General features: G+C 43.6%; 1 protein-coding gene across 1 annotated transcript in view; it reads right to left on the reverse strand.

Annotated features, from left to right (window-relative positions):
* Positions 1-7237, reverse strand: part of mdka (midkine a) — a 68451-nt gene extending 61214 nt beyond the window's left edge. The window contains exon 1 of the mRNA XM_080190492.1: positions 7086-7237. The gene's annotated coding sequence lies outside the window, so the exon portion shown is untranslated. The remainder of the gene's footprint in view (positions 1-7085) is intronic.
* Positions 7238-15041: the final 7804 nt, after the last annotated feature.

Here is a 15041-nt window from a genome sequence, read left to right on the forward strand (position 1 = left end):
CTAATCTGGCTATGTCACAAATCAAGTACTAAAGTACTATCAATAGAGGGACTCTGCTTCCAGGGGGTTTTATGTACGTACAGCCTCTGTATTGCATCAAATCTTGTCAGGCTTCCTCCTGTTGTCTTCAAACTCATATCGCTGCCACCATGTTGTGTTTCTGGCTCCTTGATTGAAACTCACCAATCTCACACACAGCATTAGGAAACTATAAGTAGGTTTGAAGACTGTAACTAATATATACACACATTACAAGATAGCTCAACAAAATGATATACTCTACAAATTCAAAAACCACCATTACTCACGGCCCTGTAGCTGCAACCATTCACACACACCATTAACTGGCTGCTCGTCACATACTGCTGTACACCCCGATTCTTTGATTATTTGCATATTCATTAAAATGACACAAAAGGCATGTTCACTGATGAATGCATAGCATTTAGTCCCATTTGTAACTCGAGAAGCCTATGCCTACAAGCAGAAAGGCCTGGACAGCATTCAGATTTGGATGGTATGGAGCAAATAACGTTCACAGTATGTAAGTATCAAGCAATGACCACCTCCAACAAGGGAGTTTAAACATCTCCTCTTGATATTCAATGGTATTTCCATTACTACTTCTTCACTCTGGGGGCACCACTAGCCAGAAACTAGGTGAACCACATTAGTATTGTGGCTGCAAAAGCAGCTCGGAGGCTGGATATTCTACAGTAAGTAAATCATCTCCTTACTCCCAAAGCCTGCCCACAAGGCACAAGTCAGAAGTGCGGTGGAATACTCTACACTTGCCTGGCTGAGTACAACTGCAATAACATACAGGAAGCTCAACACCATCCAAAACAAAGCAGCCCTCTTGACTGGTGCCTCATTTGTCTCCATGAAAGTTCACTCCCTCCAAGAGTGATACCAGTACCATCTACAAAATGCACTGCAACAACTCAATAAGTCTCTTCCGACAGTACCTCCCAAACTGACAACCTCTACCACCCTGAAGAACAAGATGCAAGCAAACATCACCACTTCGAAGTTCCACTCACCGTCCTGACTTCATTGTCACTGAGTCAACATACTGGAACTCTCTCCCTTAACGACACTGTGGGTGTGCCTACATCACATGGACTGTGGTGGTTCAAGAAGGTGGCTCACCACCAACTTCTCAAGGGCAATTAGGGATTGACAATAAATGCTGTCTTGACAGCAAAACTCATAGCCCATCAAGCTGTTCTTCAAAGAGAAAAAGGAGCAGAGGAAATGATCTGCTTGAGTTCTACCTACCTGAAGGGTTTCACTGAACTTGAGTGATATACAAGTTATAAAGTGGGGTAAGCCAAGGTGTGAAGTACAATAATTGCAGCCATTATCCAGCTATTCACTGCCATTTCTGCCTCAGTTTAAGATTTTGAAACAGCGATGGTCGTCACCTTTTTAAAACTCAGGATGAAACAGCATTTTGTAATATACCAAGCATTAGAATCTTTTAGTTTGAGTAAATCCCTCAGTAAAAACTCACAATAACTCTCCAAATCTGGTGGCACCATGGTTAGCACTGCTGCCTCACAGTTCCAGGGACCCAAGTTCAACTTCCAGCTTGGGTCACTGTCTGTGTGGAGTCTGCACATTCTCCCCATGTCAGTGTGGGTTTCCTCCAGGAGCTCAGGTTTCCTTCCACAGTCCAAAAGACGTGCTAGTTAGGTGGATTGCCCGTGCTAAGTTCTCTCTGTGTACCCATATAGAGTTTGGCGACGAGGGGATTTTCACAGTAACTTCTTTAGTGTTAATGTCAACCTATTTGTGACACTAATAAATAAACTTAAAATTTCTTTAGAGACCTGGGGAACATTACGATCAGAGAAATGCTTCCCAAGTGGAAAGCTTTCATAGCTCCTTTTCTCCGAGAAGTTTTACTGACTCCAGTGCTTCTGAAGAGCAATTTGATTTTCCTCAGCAAGGATCAATAATTCCCCCATGAGACTTGGTTTTGCTTTTCTTTTAAATCAAGCCCCCACCATACCACTGATGTCAACGCCAACCTTTCAACCTTAAGCCTGGCTTTATGAGAGAAAGCACTTTCGTTCCAAGGCAGACATAAACAAAAGACTCGAAGAGAGAACTGCACACAGGCAATCTGAAAGTACCAGCGCTGATGGGAACAGGACTTTAAAAGGGGCCGAGGGTCAGCTGGAAAATCTCTTCCAAGACGGCTCACCAATTTGTAAACACAGAGACATGTATTATGACAATAGGATGAATCACTCGCAAGCCCCAGACACTTACAAAAATACACCGCAGACATTCTGACATTTCCACATTCGAGTCAAAGTCAAGCCTAATGCCTACTATCCCAAGGGCCTGGCTGGATCCAAAAAAACTCCCAATATGTCAGCAGCATTCTTTCACCAAGAATTTCTTCCTTTATTATCACAAGGATAAGATCTTGTGGGGAGGCCTATTGCTGAGATGAGTTGGCAAATTAGTTGTAATTGTATATTCAGACAAAATATGTGTCGTGATAAAGTTCATCCAACACATTGAAAGTTAAATGCATCCATGGGGTGCAGAATTGTTAACCGTCTAGTGGTTCTGTTTTACATGGAATTCAAGTCAGAGCTGCTGGGGCCCTTTCTCACTTTTTTTTTGTCCAAGATGGCACCGGAGCGAGGCAACTTCTAACAAGTTGTGCCCAGCATACCCTCTATCTTTTACTCTCGTTCTAAGCTTTTCAAACTCTATTCTTTTAAACTCTCTAACAAGCTTTAATTCAAGCTCTTACAGATTTGATGCCATCAGAATTTTGAATGAATCTATCTCATATTAAGTTGATCTTCCTCTTCACCCCAGCTATGATTGCAACACCACATTCTGCAGCCTTTCCTTTCCTTCTCAATGTACGGTATGCTTTGTCTGTATAGTATGCAAGAAACAATACTTTTCACTGTGTACTAAAACATGTGACAATAATAAATCAAAATCGCTAAGGCAACTCTTCTTGCTAAGTCCATCAGTCTGCGTCCAACCCCCCTGACCATTGAACCCTTTATCAATTGTCCACAACACCCACCTTTGGAAGTTGTTTTCAAACACACAAAGGATAAATGTGAGGCAAACCCTCTTAGCTGCCTAGACCTACAACTTTTTTCCACGGCATAAATAATTCTGATAACAGACCATTTGTTGCAATCTACAGGGAGGCAATGGTTAGTGAACTGAGTTTCCAAGCAACGGAGCTTTTTTTTCCCTTTAAAAAAACCTAGTTTTCAGCAGTAAAGTATCCCAGGTGCCATATAATGGACGAAGAAACAAAGCAGATTTCAAAGTAAACATGTCATCCATTACACTGATGTTAAAGCACTGCCAGTACACAACACAGTTATCTTCACTGCTCCTTAAAGTTGGGTCCCATCACAAATCTAAGAGTCAGAACTCCTCTGAGCACAACCAGCAACAGGACAGACCAGTTGGGTCAAATGTCCTGTTTCTATATTATGCACTATGTAAAGAACAAAAATTTGAAGAAAAGATTTGGAGTTATCACAGTAGTTGATGCAATATCTCCACCTGGTATATGGGGGTCTACATGATCTAAGAGGCAATCCAGCAGACAGCCCTTTTGCTTGTGGCTGTGTGAGAGTAAGGTTCAGAATTACAGATTCAATGTGTGTGTATGTGTTTGTGTGTGTGGGGCGGGGGGGGGTGGTGGTGGGATGCAGAACAGCTTCATTTTGCTCGTTGGCATACATTTTGGTGCAAGGAGCTTGTGCATGACCCAGTTAGTCAGGTCTGCTTCAATCCGGCTCAAACTTGTATTCCCTTTTTGCAGTCGATTAGTCGGGAGTTTCAATTTGCTGGCGAGAAACGCAAAAACCTAACATTGTTATCCGAACTTGGAAGATAACGTAAGAATGAACCAACAGGGCAGTAAACACCAACAAATTCAACATTCAAGTTCCATTTGAGGATTTTCAGATGTTAAAAATCTGGTAAAATTTCAGAGGAAGTCAGTGGATTTCTGTTCACTTTTTTTAAGCTATAAAGTTATATCTTTATAACAAGTTCCCAATGTCAACTGTGTAACTTTAATTTTTTCCACAGTGGTGGGGGGGAAACAAACCTTGTCTCCCTCAACCACCTCCAAAAATCTCATTCTCACAAACAGCATTTATACATCCACCTGTTCAATTATAGCCAGAGAGAAAATGTACAAGTAGTTTAAAATGTAGTACTTAATTAATCACAAGCCCTTGAGATTAATTTGACATAAAGCTGCAATTCTTTTGAAAAAGGCTATTGCAGTTACTCACTAAAGCCATGCATTCAAAGCTTTCATTATCTTCTGTCTTCCTTTGCTAAGTGAAGTCTATATCTTTGTAGCTTGCACCTCTTAAAATGTAACTTCACCAGCCACAAAGGCAAACTTTTCAGTGTTACAGCAAAGCATCAATCATATCACATTAGAAAACTCACAAAGGAACACCAATTATTTCCTATTTCGTATCAATGGCCCCATTGCTAAAGTACTTCATTTGGTTGTAAAGCACTTCAGAAGATCCTGAAGATGTGAAAGGCAGTATATAAAAGCAAATCTTTCTTTATGTTACATGAGCAAGCCTCAGTGCCATTTGAATAGAGAAACCCACGGCAACAGCTCTGCAAGAAGCCTGAATTATTTTAAACAGTGCATTCTCAGAATCACTGCCCACTGCTGAAAGAGCTTTCAGCTTCCCATGACATCCACTTCCCTTCTCATTTCCAATCAAATGGCTAAGATGGGTTCATATCAGCTCCCCTGGTCTGCACAGTGATCTGAGTCAGGGCAACATTGGGGTAGAGTGGTTAGTGTACCTATGGGTGTCAAAGTGGGGTAAAAGAAGGCTCCCATTGATGATTGCTACCCAATAACATTACTGAAAAGTACAAGTGCTGGCAGGACTTGGCTCCACTGTGTGTAATCTACACTGAATGATTAGCTTCTGGCAGCAAGCCTTACCCCAGCAGGAGGGTAATCCTTAGTGGGGTGAGGGCAAAGGGGAGGGGGGAGGGGAGGCATTAAACAAAACTTGATTTTTCTTCAGCTAACTACACCCCAAACTGGCTTACACATAATTAAATTATTTATTTGTGAAAGTGTAGTCAAGGTTTCTGCATAGGCAGCTGCTGCAGCCCAAAGTGTCCAGTGAGTTCCTGCCATCAGGCATAATAATGGCCAGTTCATCTGTTACTGATGGATGTTTATTTTCTTCTCTCTGTGAATCTTCCTCTGAAACCAGCAGCACCTCACTCATCCAGTGGAGTGAAACATCAAAGATGTTTATGTTTCTGGTCACTTAAATGCATGAAGAAAGCAGCATCCATTTCAAACCAATCTCCACATTCCTTTGTTCATTACAGAGCTCTAACACTCAGTGACACAGCCCATTCTCTGCCCTTGCTGTGATATGTTGTCCCAGGCCTAGGTCGAATCCTGTGCCAACTCCTGCACTTAAGTCACTGATCTTCACTACTCTCCATCCATCTTCATGATTTGTTTCCCATCCCCTCCAGTTGCTTTCTCCTCCTCTCCATGTATTACCTCTCTTGTTATCTGCCTTCTTCCTCTTCTTTGTCTCACTCATCTATTTGTCTCTCCTTTCCATTTGTTTCTCCTCTATGTCCCTTTCCCCTCTATCCCCTTTCTCAGCTATTCTCTTTCTCCTCTGTACCCGCTTTCCCCTCTATGCCCCCTTTCCCCTCTATTGCCCTCACTGGCAGGCTGGCATTAACCTGCTCCCAAACTGCAATGTTATTGGAGGCAGCTTTCCGGCTAGCTGGGGTCCAAGGTCTGTGGGCCAGGGTCACCAAATCAAGCCTCAGGAGCTCAACGAGTTGATGACTTTGGACAAATCCATCAGCGACTCAGAGCAGGGACTCCCTGCGCATCCCCCTCCTCTCCATTCCCCGGGTGTAGCAGAGCAACTGGACGGCGGTGCCGGATGGAGGGTACTGGTGGCAGAGGCATCGGGACTGCTGACCTGAGTCAAATGAACCACTGCCCCTCAGTTCCATACCAAACCAGACCCAGATCCAAACTCTCCATCTTCTGTCCCTTTCCTAGACCCCAACCCCCAATCTAATATCCCTAAACTCCCCAATACCACCGCAAACTCCCCATCTAAAACCCCAAAACATTCCCACCTAATACCCCCACACTCCCCCACCTAACACCCCCACAACTCCCCCACCTATAGCCTCAATCCACCAACTACTATCCCCAAACCTCCTAATACCCCCAAACTCCCCCTAACTAATACTCCCAAACTCTCCATGAAATACCCCCAAAACTCCCCCCATCTAATACCCCCAAAACTCCCCCCTTCCATAACTCCACCTCAAACCATTCCATGCAAAGTCCTAGCACTCTGCTTGCAGTCTCGCCGCCACCCCTTCATTCATCTCAACACCAACAGCTTGATCGATTGAACCCGAATACCCATTCGTCCAGCACTCAATCTCTCTCATCCTTCTCCCTACACCAACCCATTTCTCTCTTCTCACCCTCCTCTAGCACCTTACTAACTTTGTTCATCAGTTCAATCGGGTAAGTGTTCCCATCAGAGCCATCCCACTCCAGCACGGAAAAAGACTAAAGCTCTTCCACATGTCACTTCTTTCCCTCTTATTCATACAGCGATTGGTAAGTGCCCCCCTCCCTCCCCAGTACCCCACTGCCTTGACGAGGCTGAGAGATAATGCATTACCATCCGCGACCCCTTCTCAGGGTATCCATCCATCCGTCTCCCAGTTTTCCCAGGGCACCTTCCCATTGAAACTTCCAATCCCACATGGATTCAATCCAATTCCATTGTTCAAACTCCAACCCCCCGGGATCGCTCCTTGGAAATACAGAACTGGGAATTGTTGCAGAGTTCTCTTGTGTCCCTAAAGTCCTCTGTTCCCACCCCCCACCTCCCCAAAGCCACAATGTAACCCGTGCAATCCCCAGTCTCATGGGTCAGGTTCTGTAATTTTGTTTAAAAGCTTGAAGATGCAGCAAGGGACCGACATTCCAATCAAATATAAAACCATCCACTCGATCACTGACTTACTTGTAAGGGTTTCTGGTGCTGTGCTTCAGTTCAGGATCTCTGCAGTCTCTCCTTCCTTCTCTCTCTCTCTGCAGTCTCTCCAAGTCTTTTGTAACTAATTGAAGCTGAGAAATAACATTTAAATTACCCCGACAGCGACGTCACGCTCACGTGACGGAAACACCTTTCAAAATAATGGATTGCAAAGTTGAGCAAAATGCTGTGAGAGTTGCTGTGGACGCAGCCTTTGATTAGGCTGCAGAGATATAGCTTTCATTTGATATTTCTGACCATTACATTGCATCTGACCTGACCCCCGCTTCACTTTCTTTATCTTGTTCCAAGACACACAAGGTCGCAATGTTGTAGTTCGAAGAGGGGGTGTACTTCGTGCAGCCTTCACAAGTTGGTAGTGGGGGAGGTGAGGAATTCACAACATTTGGATCCGTTGGTGCACTGATAGTGAAGTGTTCTGGACTAACAAAAGATTATGAAGTGATGAGTACATCAGCCTAACTCAGAGAGTAACATTCTGGCTTCTCTCTCTGGAAGGCTGAGGGTTCAAACTTTACTCCAGACACCTGAATGCCTAATCTGGGCTATCCTCTGATGAAATACTGAGGGAGTCCTGCACTGTTGTTGAGTGCAGTCTCACACCAGATAGGAAAGTAAGCTCCAACCTCCTTGCTTTCATGGAATCCTTACGGTGCAGAAGGAGGCCATTTGGCCCATTGAGTCTGCACCAACAACTGTCCCACCCAAGCTCTCTTCCACCTTCTTCTGTCAGGAAAAAGATACAAGAGTCTGAGATCATGTATCAGTTGACTCAAAAACAGCTTCTTCCCTGCTGCCATCAGACTTTTAAATGGACGTACCTTGCGTTAAGTTGATCATTATCTGCCCTAGCTATGACCTTAATGGCCTGGATGGCCATAAAACATTAGACAGGGGTTGTGGGTGGAGGGGGGGACTGGTGGTGTTGAGATGGCGGCGTGGGCTCATTGGGCCGAAGGGCCTGTTTCCCGGGCTGATTTTGTTCTTTAACAGCATGTTCTGCACTCCTTCCTTATGTACAGTATACTTTGTCAGTATAGTGTGCAAGAAACAATACTTTTCACTGTATACTAATACAATTGACAATAATAAATTAACCCCATGTATTTGACACCAAGGGACAATTTATTATGGCCAGATCAACTAACTTACACATCTTTGGACTGTGGTACGAAACCGGAGCACCTGGAGGAAGCCCAGGTAGAGACACAACACAAACTTGCAAATTTCACACAATCAGTCACCTGATGCCAGAATTGAACCCAGGTCCTTGGCGCTGCTAACCACTCTGCCACCATGCCTTCCTTTCAACCCTCCCAAGTGTTTGTGAAATATCCCAAGGCATTTTTCGAGGAAGGGTAACAGAGTTCCCCTTTATGCTCTGGCTAATGTTTTATCCCTCAGCCAATCTCACTCTCTCAGGTTATCTGTTTGAGTATCTCCTTATAGTTACACTTCCTACATTCCAACAGTGACTGCACTTCAAATATGCACTTCACTGTCTGGAGAGTCTGAGGTTGGGAAAAGTGGATAAATTTATGTCCTTTCCCTTTCCTACTGGGAGAGGGGAAAATTAACTTATAGAATGGTTACAGCACACAAGGAGGCTATTCAACCCATTGTATGTGTGTGGACTCTCTCAAGGGACAATTCAACCTTGTGCCATTCCACCGCCTTCTCCCCATAGCTCTGCACATTTTTTTTTCCTTTTGAAAATGATAATCCCTTTTGAATGCCTTGATTGAACCTACCTTCACCACACCCACAGGCAATGTCTTTCAGATGGAGTATTGGCCACATCTTCACAACCCAATTCACACTGGTTCAATATGGGGTGTTTGTATTAACCCTCAGCCAGTGATAAGTGTAAGGCACAGACAGCATTAAGAAAAGACAATGTGGAAAAACTTTTCTTTTGTTATGAAGTATTTTGAATGGTAAAATATGGCACTCATGGAAAGAGGAAGAATAGCGTTGGGTAGTTACCCATAGCACGATCCTTTGCTCTCTGTGAATGGTTACTGCAAGCTACATTCCAGTGTACTTGGGTATCATTGATCCAATTGTAATTCCTGCCCAACACCTGGACCCCAAATGCAACCTCCCTCAGTTAATCCAGTTGGGTTCAGAAGCTCAGATGTATGTTTAACAGTGGTTTGGATGCCTAACCAATGGATAGTAAACCTTAGGGAAAACGAAAGGATTTAATTTGATTTATTATTGTCACATGTACTGATGTACAGTGAAAAGTATTATTTCTTGTGCGCTGTACTTTCAAAACATACCATCATAGAGGAGGAAAGGAGAGGGTGCAGAATTAGTGTTACAGTTATAGTTGGAATGTAGAGAAAGAACAACTTAAGGTAAGGTAGGTCCATTCAAATGTCTGATAGGAGCAGGGAGGAAGTTGTTCTTGAGTCGGTTGGTATGTGACCTCAGACTTCTGTATCTTTTTCCCGACAGAAGAAGGTGGAAGAGTAAACCTGGGGTACATGGGGTCCTTGATAATGCTGGCTGCTTTCCCAAGGCAGTGGGATGTGTAGACAGAATCAGTGGATGGGAGGCTGGTTTGTGTGTTGGAACGCTAAGGAGTGTCCACTTGGGTTATTTCCTGTTGGGTGACTTAGCTCCATCGTCAATCCTTAAATTTCACAACTAAAACCAAGCTTTTTACATTTTGGTTAATGGCTTCTTGTTGTTTGACTCCAATTGTATCTCTCTGACACTAGTATTTGCACACTCATTCCTTCTAGGTGAATGGTTAGAGTAGTCTGGTTGGGTTCTGTATTGTAGAGCACTCTACCTGTTTGGCAGTTTAGATCAAATCTGTTACCATTAATTTGGTATTGAGGGCTTATGAATCATTTCCATGAAAGTGATTATTCGTACTATATAAAAAAAGGAAAACTTGCAACTAAAAAGCACCTTTCACAAGCTCTGGATGCTCTAAACTGCTTTACAGCCAATGAAATGCTGTCTTTTTTTGAAGTGCACTCATTACTGTATTGTAGAAAGCACAGCAGACAAATTGGACATAACAATTTGTCCTGCAAAATAGACTGAGAAAATGGCCAGATAATCCTTTTTAGTGATGTTGGTTGAAGGATAAAGGTTGGACTGGACACGAGGGAGATTTCCCCTGCTCTTCTTCAAATTGTGCAGTGGAATCTTTTACTGACTGCTTTCTTAACCTGTCCAGCCACCTTCAATGATTTATGCACATATACACCAAAGTCCCTTTGCTCCTGTCCTCTTTTAGAGTTGAACCTTTTCTTTCATATATTATCCCCATTTTCTTCCTACAGAAATAAATCACCTCATACTACTCCATGTTGAACTTCATCTGCCACCTGTCTGCCCAACTTGTCTATGTCTTTTTGAGGTTCTACACTACCTTCTTCACAGTTCACAATGCTTCCAAGTTTTGTATCATCCACAAACTTTGAAATTGTGTCCTGTACACCAAGTTCTATGTGATTAAAAATATTAGGAAAAGCATGGGTCCCACCACTAACCCCCAGGGAAGTCCACTACAAACCTTCCTCCTTAACCGCTGACTGGCACAGTGACACAGTGGTTAGCACTTCTGCCTTACAGCATTAGGGACCTAGGTTCAATTCTGGCCTTGGGTGACTGACTGTGAGGAGTTTGCAAGTTCTCCCCATATCTGCGTGGGTTTCCTTCCACACTCCAAAGATGTGCAGATTAGGTGGATAGGCCATGCTAAATTGCCCCTTAGTATCCCAAAATGTGTAGGTTAGGTAGATTCAGCATGGTGAATGCATGGGGACAGGGTGGAGGGGTGGGCATGAGTTGAATGCTCTTTCGGAGAGTTGGTGCAGATTTAACGGGCCAAATGACCTCCTTATGCATTGTAGGGATTCTGTGGTTCCATGGTACCCTACTGACATTCAGGCACTTTTGTATCCATGTTTATTCCATGAGTGACAACTTTGATCACAAGTCTGTTATGTGGCATCATTTTGAATATCTTTTGAAAGTCCATGTACACCACATCAACAGCATTATCCTCACTGACCCTTTCCGTTATCTCCTCAAAAGCACCAGCAAGTTAGCCAAGCATGGGCTGGAATTCTTTGGTCAGTCTCACCCTGCTGCCACTGCCAGTGAGAACGGAGAATTTGGCGCTCAGCCAAATCTCTGTTCACTACCGCAGGACCAGAGAATCCCAGCCGTGAGTCAGGTTAGAGAATCTGACCCATGGTATTTGCTTAAGAAATCCATATTGGCTTTTCTTAATGAACCTACGCCTGTCAATGTGACTATTAATTTTGTTCTTGTTTCTTCCCCACTGTAGAAGTTAAGGTGACTAACCTTGCTCCCTCTTTTGAACAAGGGTGTAACATTTCCAATCTCCAGTCCTTCAGAACCGCTCCTGAGTTTAAGGAAGACTGAGAAATTATGGCCAGTGCCTCCACAATTTCCCCTCTCGCCACCTTCAGTATCTCATCGGTGTCTTGTCAATTATAAGTACAAATATCCAATACTTACTCCTTTTCAATTTCAAACTCATCTAGTGTCTGAATTATCTTACCTTTCACTATGGTTTGGGTAGCGTCTTTTTCCCTTGGTAAAGAGAGATTCAAAATATTTATTTACTACCTCAGCCAATACTCCTTTCTCCATGTGCTTTCTTCTTTTTGGTCCCTACTCAGCCTTAGTCCATTTACCACTCTTTTACTAATAATGTGCATAGTAAACTTTGGGATTCCTTTTTATGTTAGCTGCTAGTCATTTTTCATATTCCCTTTTTGATCCTCTTATTTGTTTCTTCATCTCTCCTCTGAACTTTCTTTATTCAGCTTGGTTTTCAACTATATTTTCTACTTGGCACCTGTCATAAGCACATTTTTCTTCTTTATCTTAATTACCATCTCCTTTGTCACCCAGGGAGATCCTACTTTTCCCTGTAGGCAGACATACCTTGACAATGCTCAAACCATCTCTTCTTTGTCAGTAGCCCAGTAGGGTAGCACGGTGGCACAGTGGTTAGCACTGCTGCCTCAGAGCACCAGGGACCAGGGTTCAAATCCTGGCTTGGGTCACTATCTTTGCAGAGTCTGCATGTTCTCCCTGTGTCTGTGTGCTCCAGTTTCCCTCCACAGTCTGAAAGATCTGCTGGTTAGTTGCATTGGCCATGCTAAGTTCTCCCTCAGTGTACCTGAACAGGCACTGGAGTGTGGTGACTAGGGGATTTTCACAGTAACTTCACTGCAGTGTGAATGTAAGCCTACTTGTGACACTAATAAATAAATGATCAACAACCATTTTCCCTTACCAACCTTTGACTCAAATCTATTTGGTCCAGATACGTTCTTACAACTTTTGACTGTGCAGCACACCATCATGACTATCATGCGATATCTGTCTGGATTTTGGGATCGAGTGTCTGCAATGGAACTTGAAGTTATGACCTTTTGTTTCAGACAGGAGAGCCATAGGGGACACGGCAGAAGACTTGGAATGGCTGGCAAGGGTAAACCCAATGGCTGAGTGTAAACAATCTCAAAAGTTTTTTTTGATCTATAGCCTATGTTAAACTGGTTAATCATATCTAAGATGGTACAGGGGGCCATAGATCCTTGATTTTCAAATGCTTTTAGGTAGGGCAGTTCATGTGTAGATGCCAAGTGGTTAAGGGTCTGAATGGCCTTTTGGCACCTTGCAGAAAATCCACTAAATTTATCCATTTTACAGGATGTGGGTGTCACTGATTAGGCCAGCATTGATTGCCCATCCATCCATAAGTTGCCCTTCAGAAATTGATGGGGAGTCCCCTTCTTGAACCACTGCTGTTCCTGGATTGCTGTTAGGGAGGGATTTCCAGGATTTTGACCCAGCGACAGTGAAGGAACAGCGATATATTTCCAAGTCAGGATGGTGAGTGACTTGGAGGGGAATGTTCGGGTGGTGTTGCTCCCGGGCTTCTGCGGCTCTTGTCCTTCCAGATGGCAGTGTTTGTGGGTTTGGAAGATGCTGCCTAAGGAACAGTAGTGAGTTCCTGCAATGCATATTGCAGATGGTACACACGGCTGCCACTGTTCGTCAGTGGTGGAGGAATTGAATCATAGAATCATAGAAACTCTACAGTGCAAAAGGAGGCATTCAGCCCATTAAGTCTGCACCGATAATAATCCCACCCAGGCCCTATCTCCGCTTAGTTACCTGCTGATCCCGTTAATCTTTAACATCCCAGGACACTAAGGGTTAATTTAGCACGTCCAATCAACCTAACCCACACATCTTTGGCCTGTAGGAGGAAACTGGAGCACCCAGAGGAAACCCACGCAGACACAGAGAGAACGTGCAAACTCCCCACAGACAATGACAGGCCGAAATTGAACCCAGGCCTCTGGAGCTGTAAGGCAACAGTGCTAACCACTGTGCCACCGAATGTTTGTGGGAGGGGTAGCAATCAAGAGGGCTGCTTTGTTCTAGATAGTTTTGAGCTTCTTGAATGTTGCTGGAGCTGCACTCATCCAGGCAAGTTACATGTTCCATGATTTCATACTCCTTTAACCTATGAATCATGTCAACAATGAACTGCTGGCAATACCTTTTATTTCAAGTGTTCAGTAAAATGGATGACAGTAATAATTGGTGTTAGGTCTGCCTCTCTGAAGGCAGTTTTAAAAGAAACCCCTGTTCTCAGTATATGTATGTTACTGACAAAGCCCCACTTATTACCTCATACAACATTAACTGTGTGGACTGGAGTTATGTGGAGACAGCAGAGAGGGACATAAGTATTTAAGCCTTCCCAATTGGTGTATTTCCTTCCCTAAAGGACATTAAAGAACCAGCTGGAATTTATATAACAATCTGGCATCTTTCATGCTCTTTTCGCTGTACACTGAATTCAATTTTCACAACATGTCAGCACCAAAAACTATTAAACCACACCTTACATACCAAACCCAGAAACACTTAGTCAAAGTTGGAATTGATTAAGTGGCCACAGAAGAGAAAGGTCCTGATAACCTTCCTCTGCAAGAAATTCAGTTTATATTGACTCTTCATGGACATCCTCAGGGGGTCACACACGGATCTGCAATCCAGCACACTGGCTCTGAGCTTTGGAGGTCACTGCCAGTGTGAGATATAAATAAGGCACTAAGTCTCACTGATAGGTGCCCATCCATCAACGGTTTCATTAGGTTGCATTAAAGGCAAGAGGATAACTAGGGAGAGGGTAGGACCACACAAGGATAAAGAAGTGAACTTGTGCTTGGTGGGAGAGGATGTGGGCAAGATCCTAAATTAATACTTTGTGTTGGTATTCACCAAGGAGAAGGGCTTTTTGAGTTCAAGGAAGCAATGGTGTTGGGTCTCTTGAAAAGCATTGAGGTGGATAAGTCCCAAGGTCCCGATGGGATCTATTCCAGGTTATTGAGAGAGGCAATAGAGGAGTTTGCTTGGGCCCTACAAAGATCTCTGTGTCCTTGTTAGCCACTGAAGAGGTCTCGGAGGACTGCCAAGTAGCTAATGTTGTTCCGCTGTTCAAGAAAGGAAACAGGAATAATCCAGGAAATTATAGATGAGTGAGTCTCACGTCAGTGGTTGGAAAGCCATCGGAGAGGATTCTTAGGGATAGGATTTATATGCATTTGAAAAAGCATGGCCTAATTAGGGAAGTCAGCATGGCTTTGTGTGGGATAAGTCATGTCTTACTAACTTGATTGATTTTTTTTCGAGGAGGTGATGAAGGTGATTGATAAGGGTAGAGCAGTGGATGTTATCTACATGGATTTTTGTAAGGCTTTCGACAAAGTGCCCCATGGTAGGCTCATCCAGAAGATTAAGATGCATGGGATCCATGGCAACTTGGTCACTTGGATTCAGAATTGGCTTGCCCGTGGAAGTCAGAGAGTAGTGGTGGAAGGGTGTTTTTCTGGCTGGAGG

The sequence above is a fragment of the Carcharhinus amblyrhynchos genome, chromosome 6, assembly GCF_965287045.1.
Source record: "Carcharhinus amblyrhynchos chromosome 6, sCarAmb.v2.hapA, whole genome shotgun sequence".
NCBI classification, from domain to species: domain Eukaryota; kingdom Metazoa; phylum Chordata; class Chondrichthyes; order Carcharhiniformes; family Carcharhinidae; genus Carcharhinus; species Carcharhinus amblyrhynchos.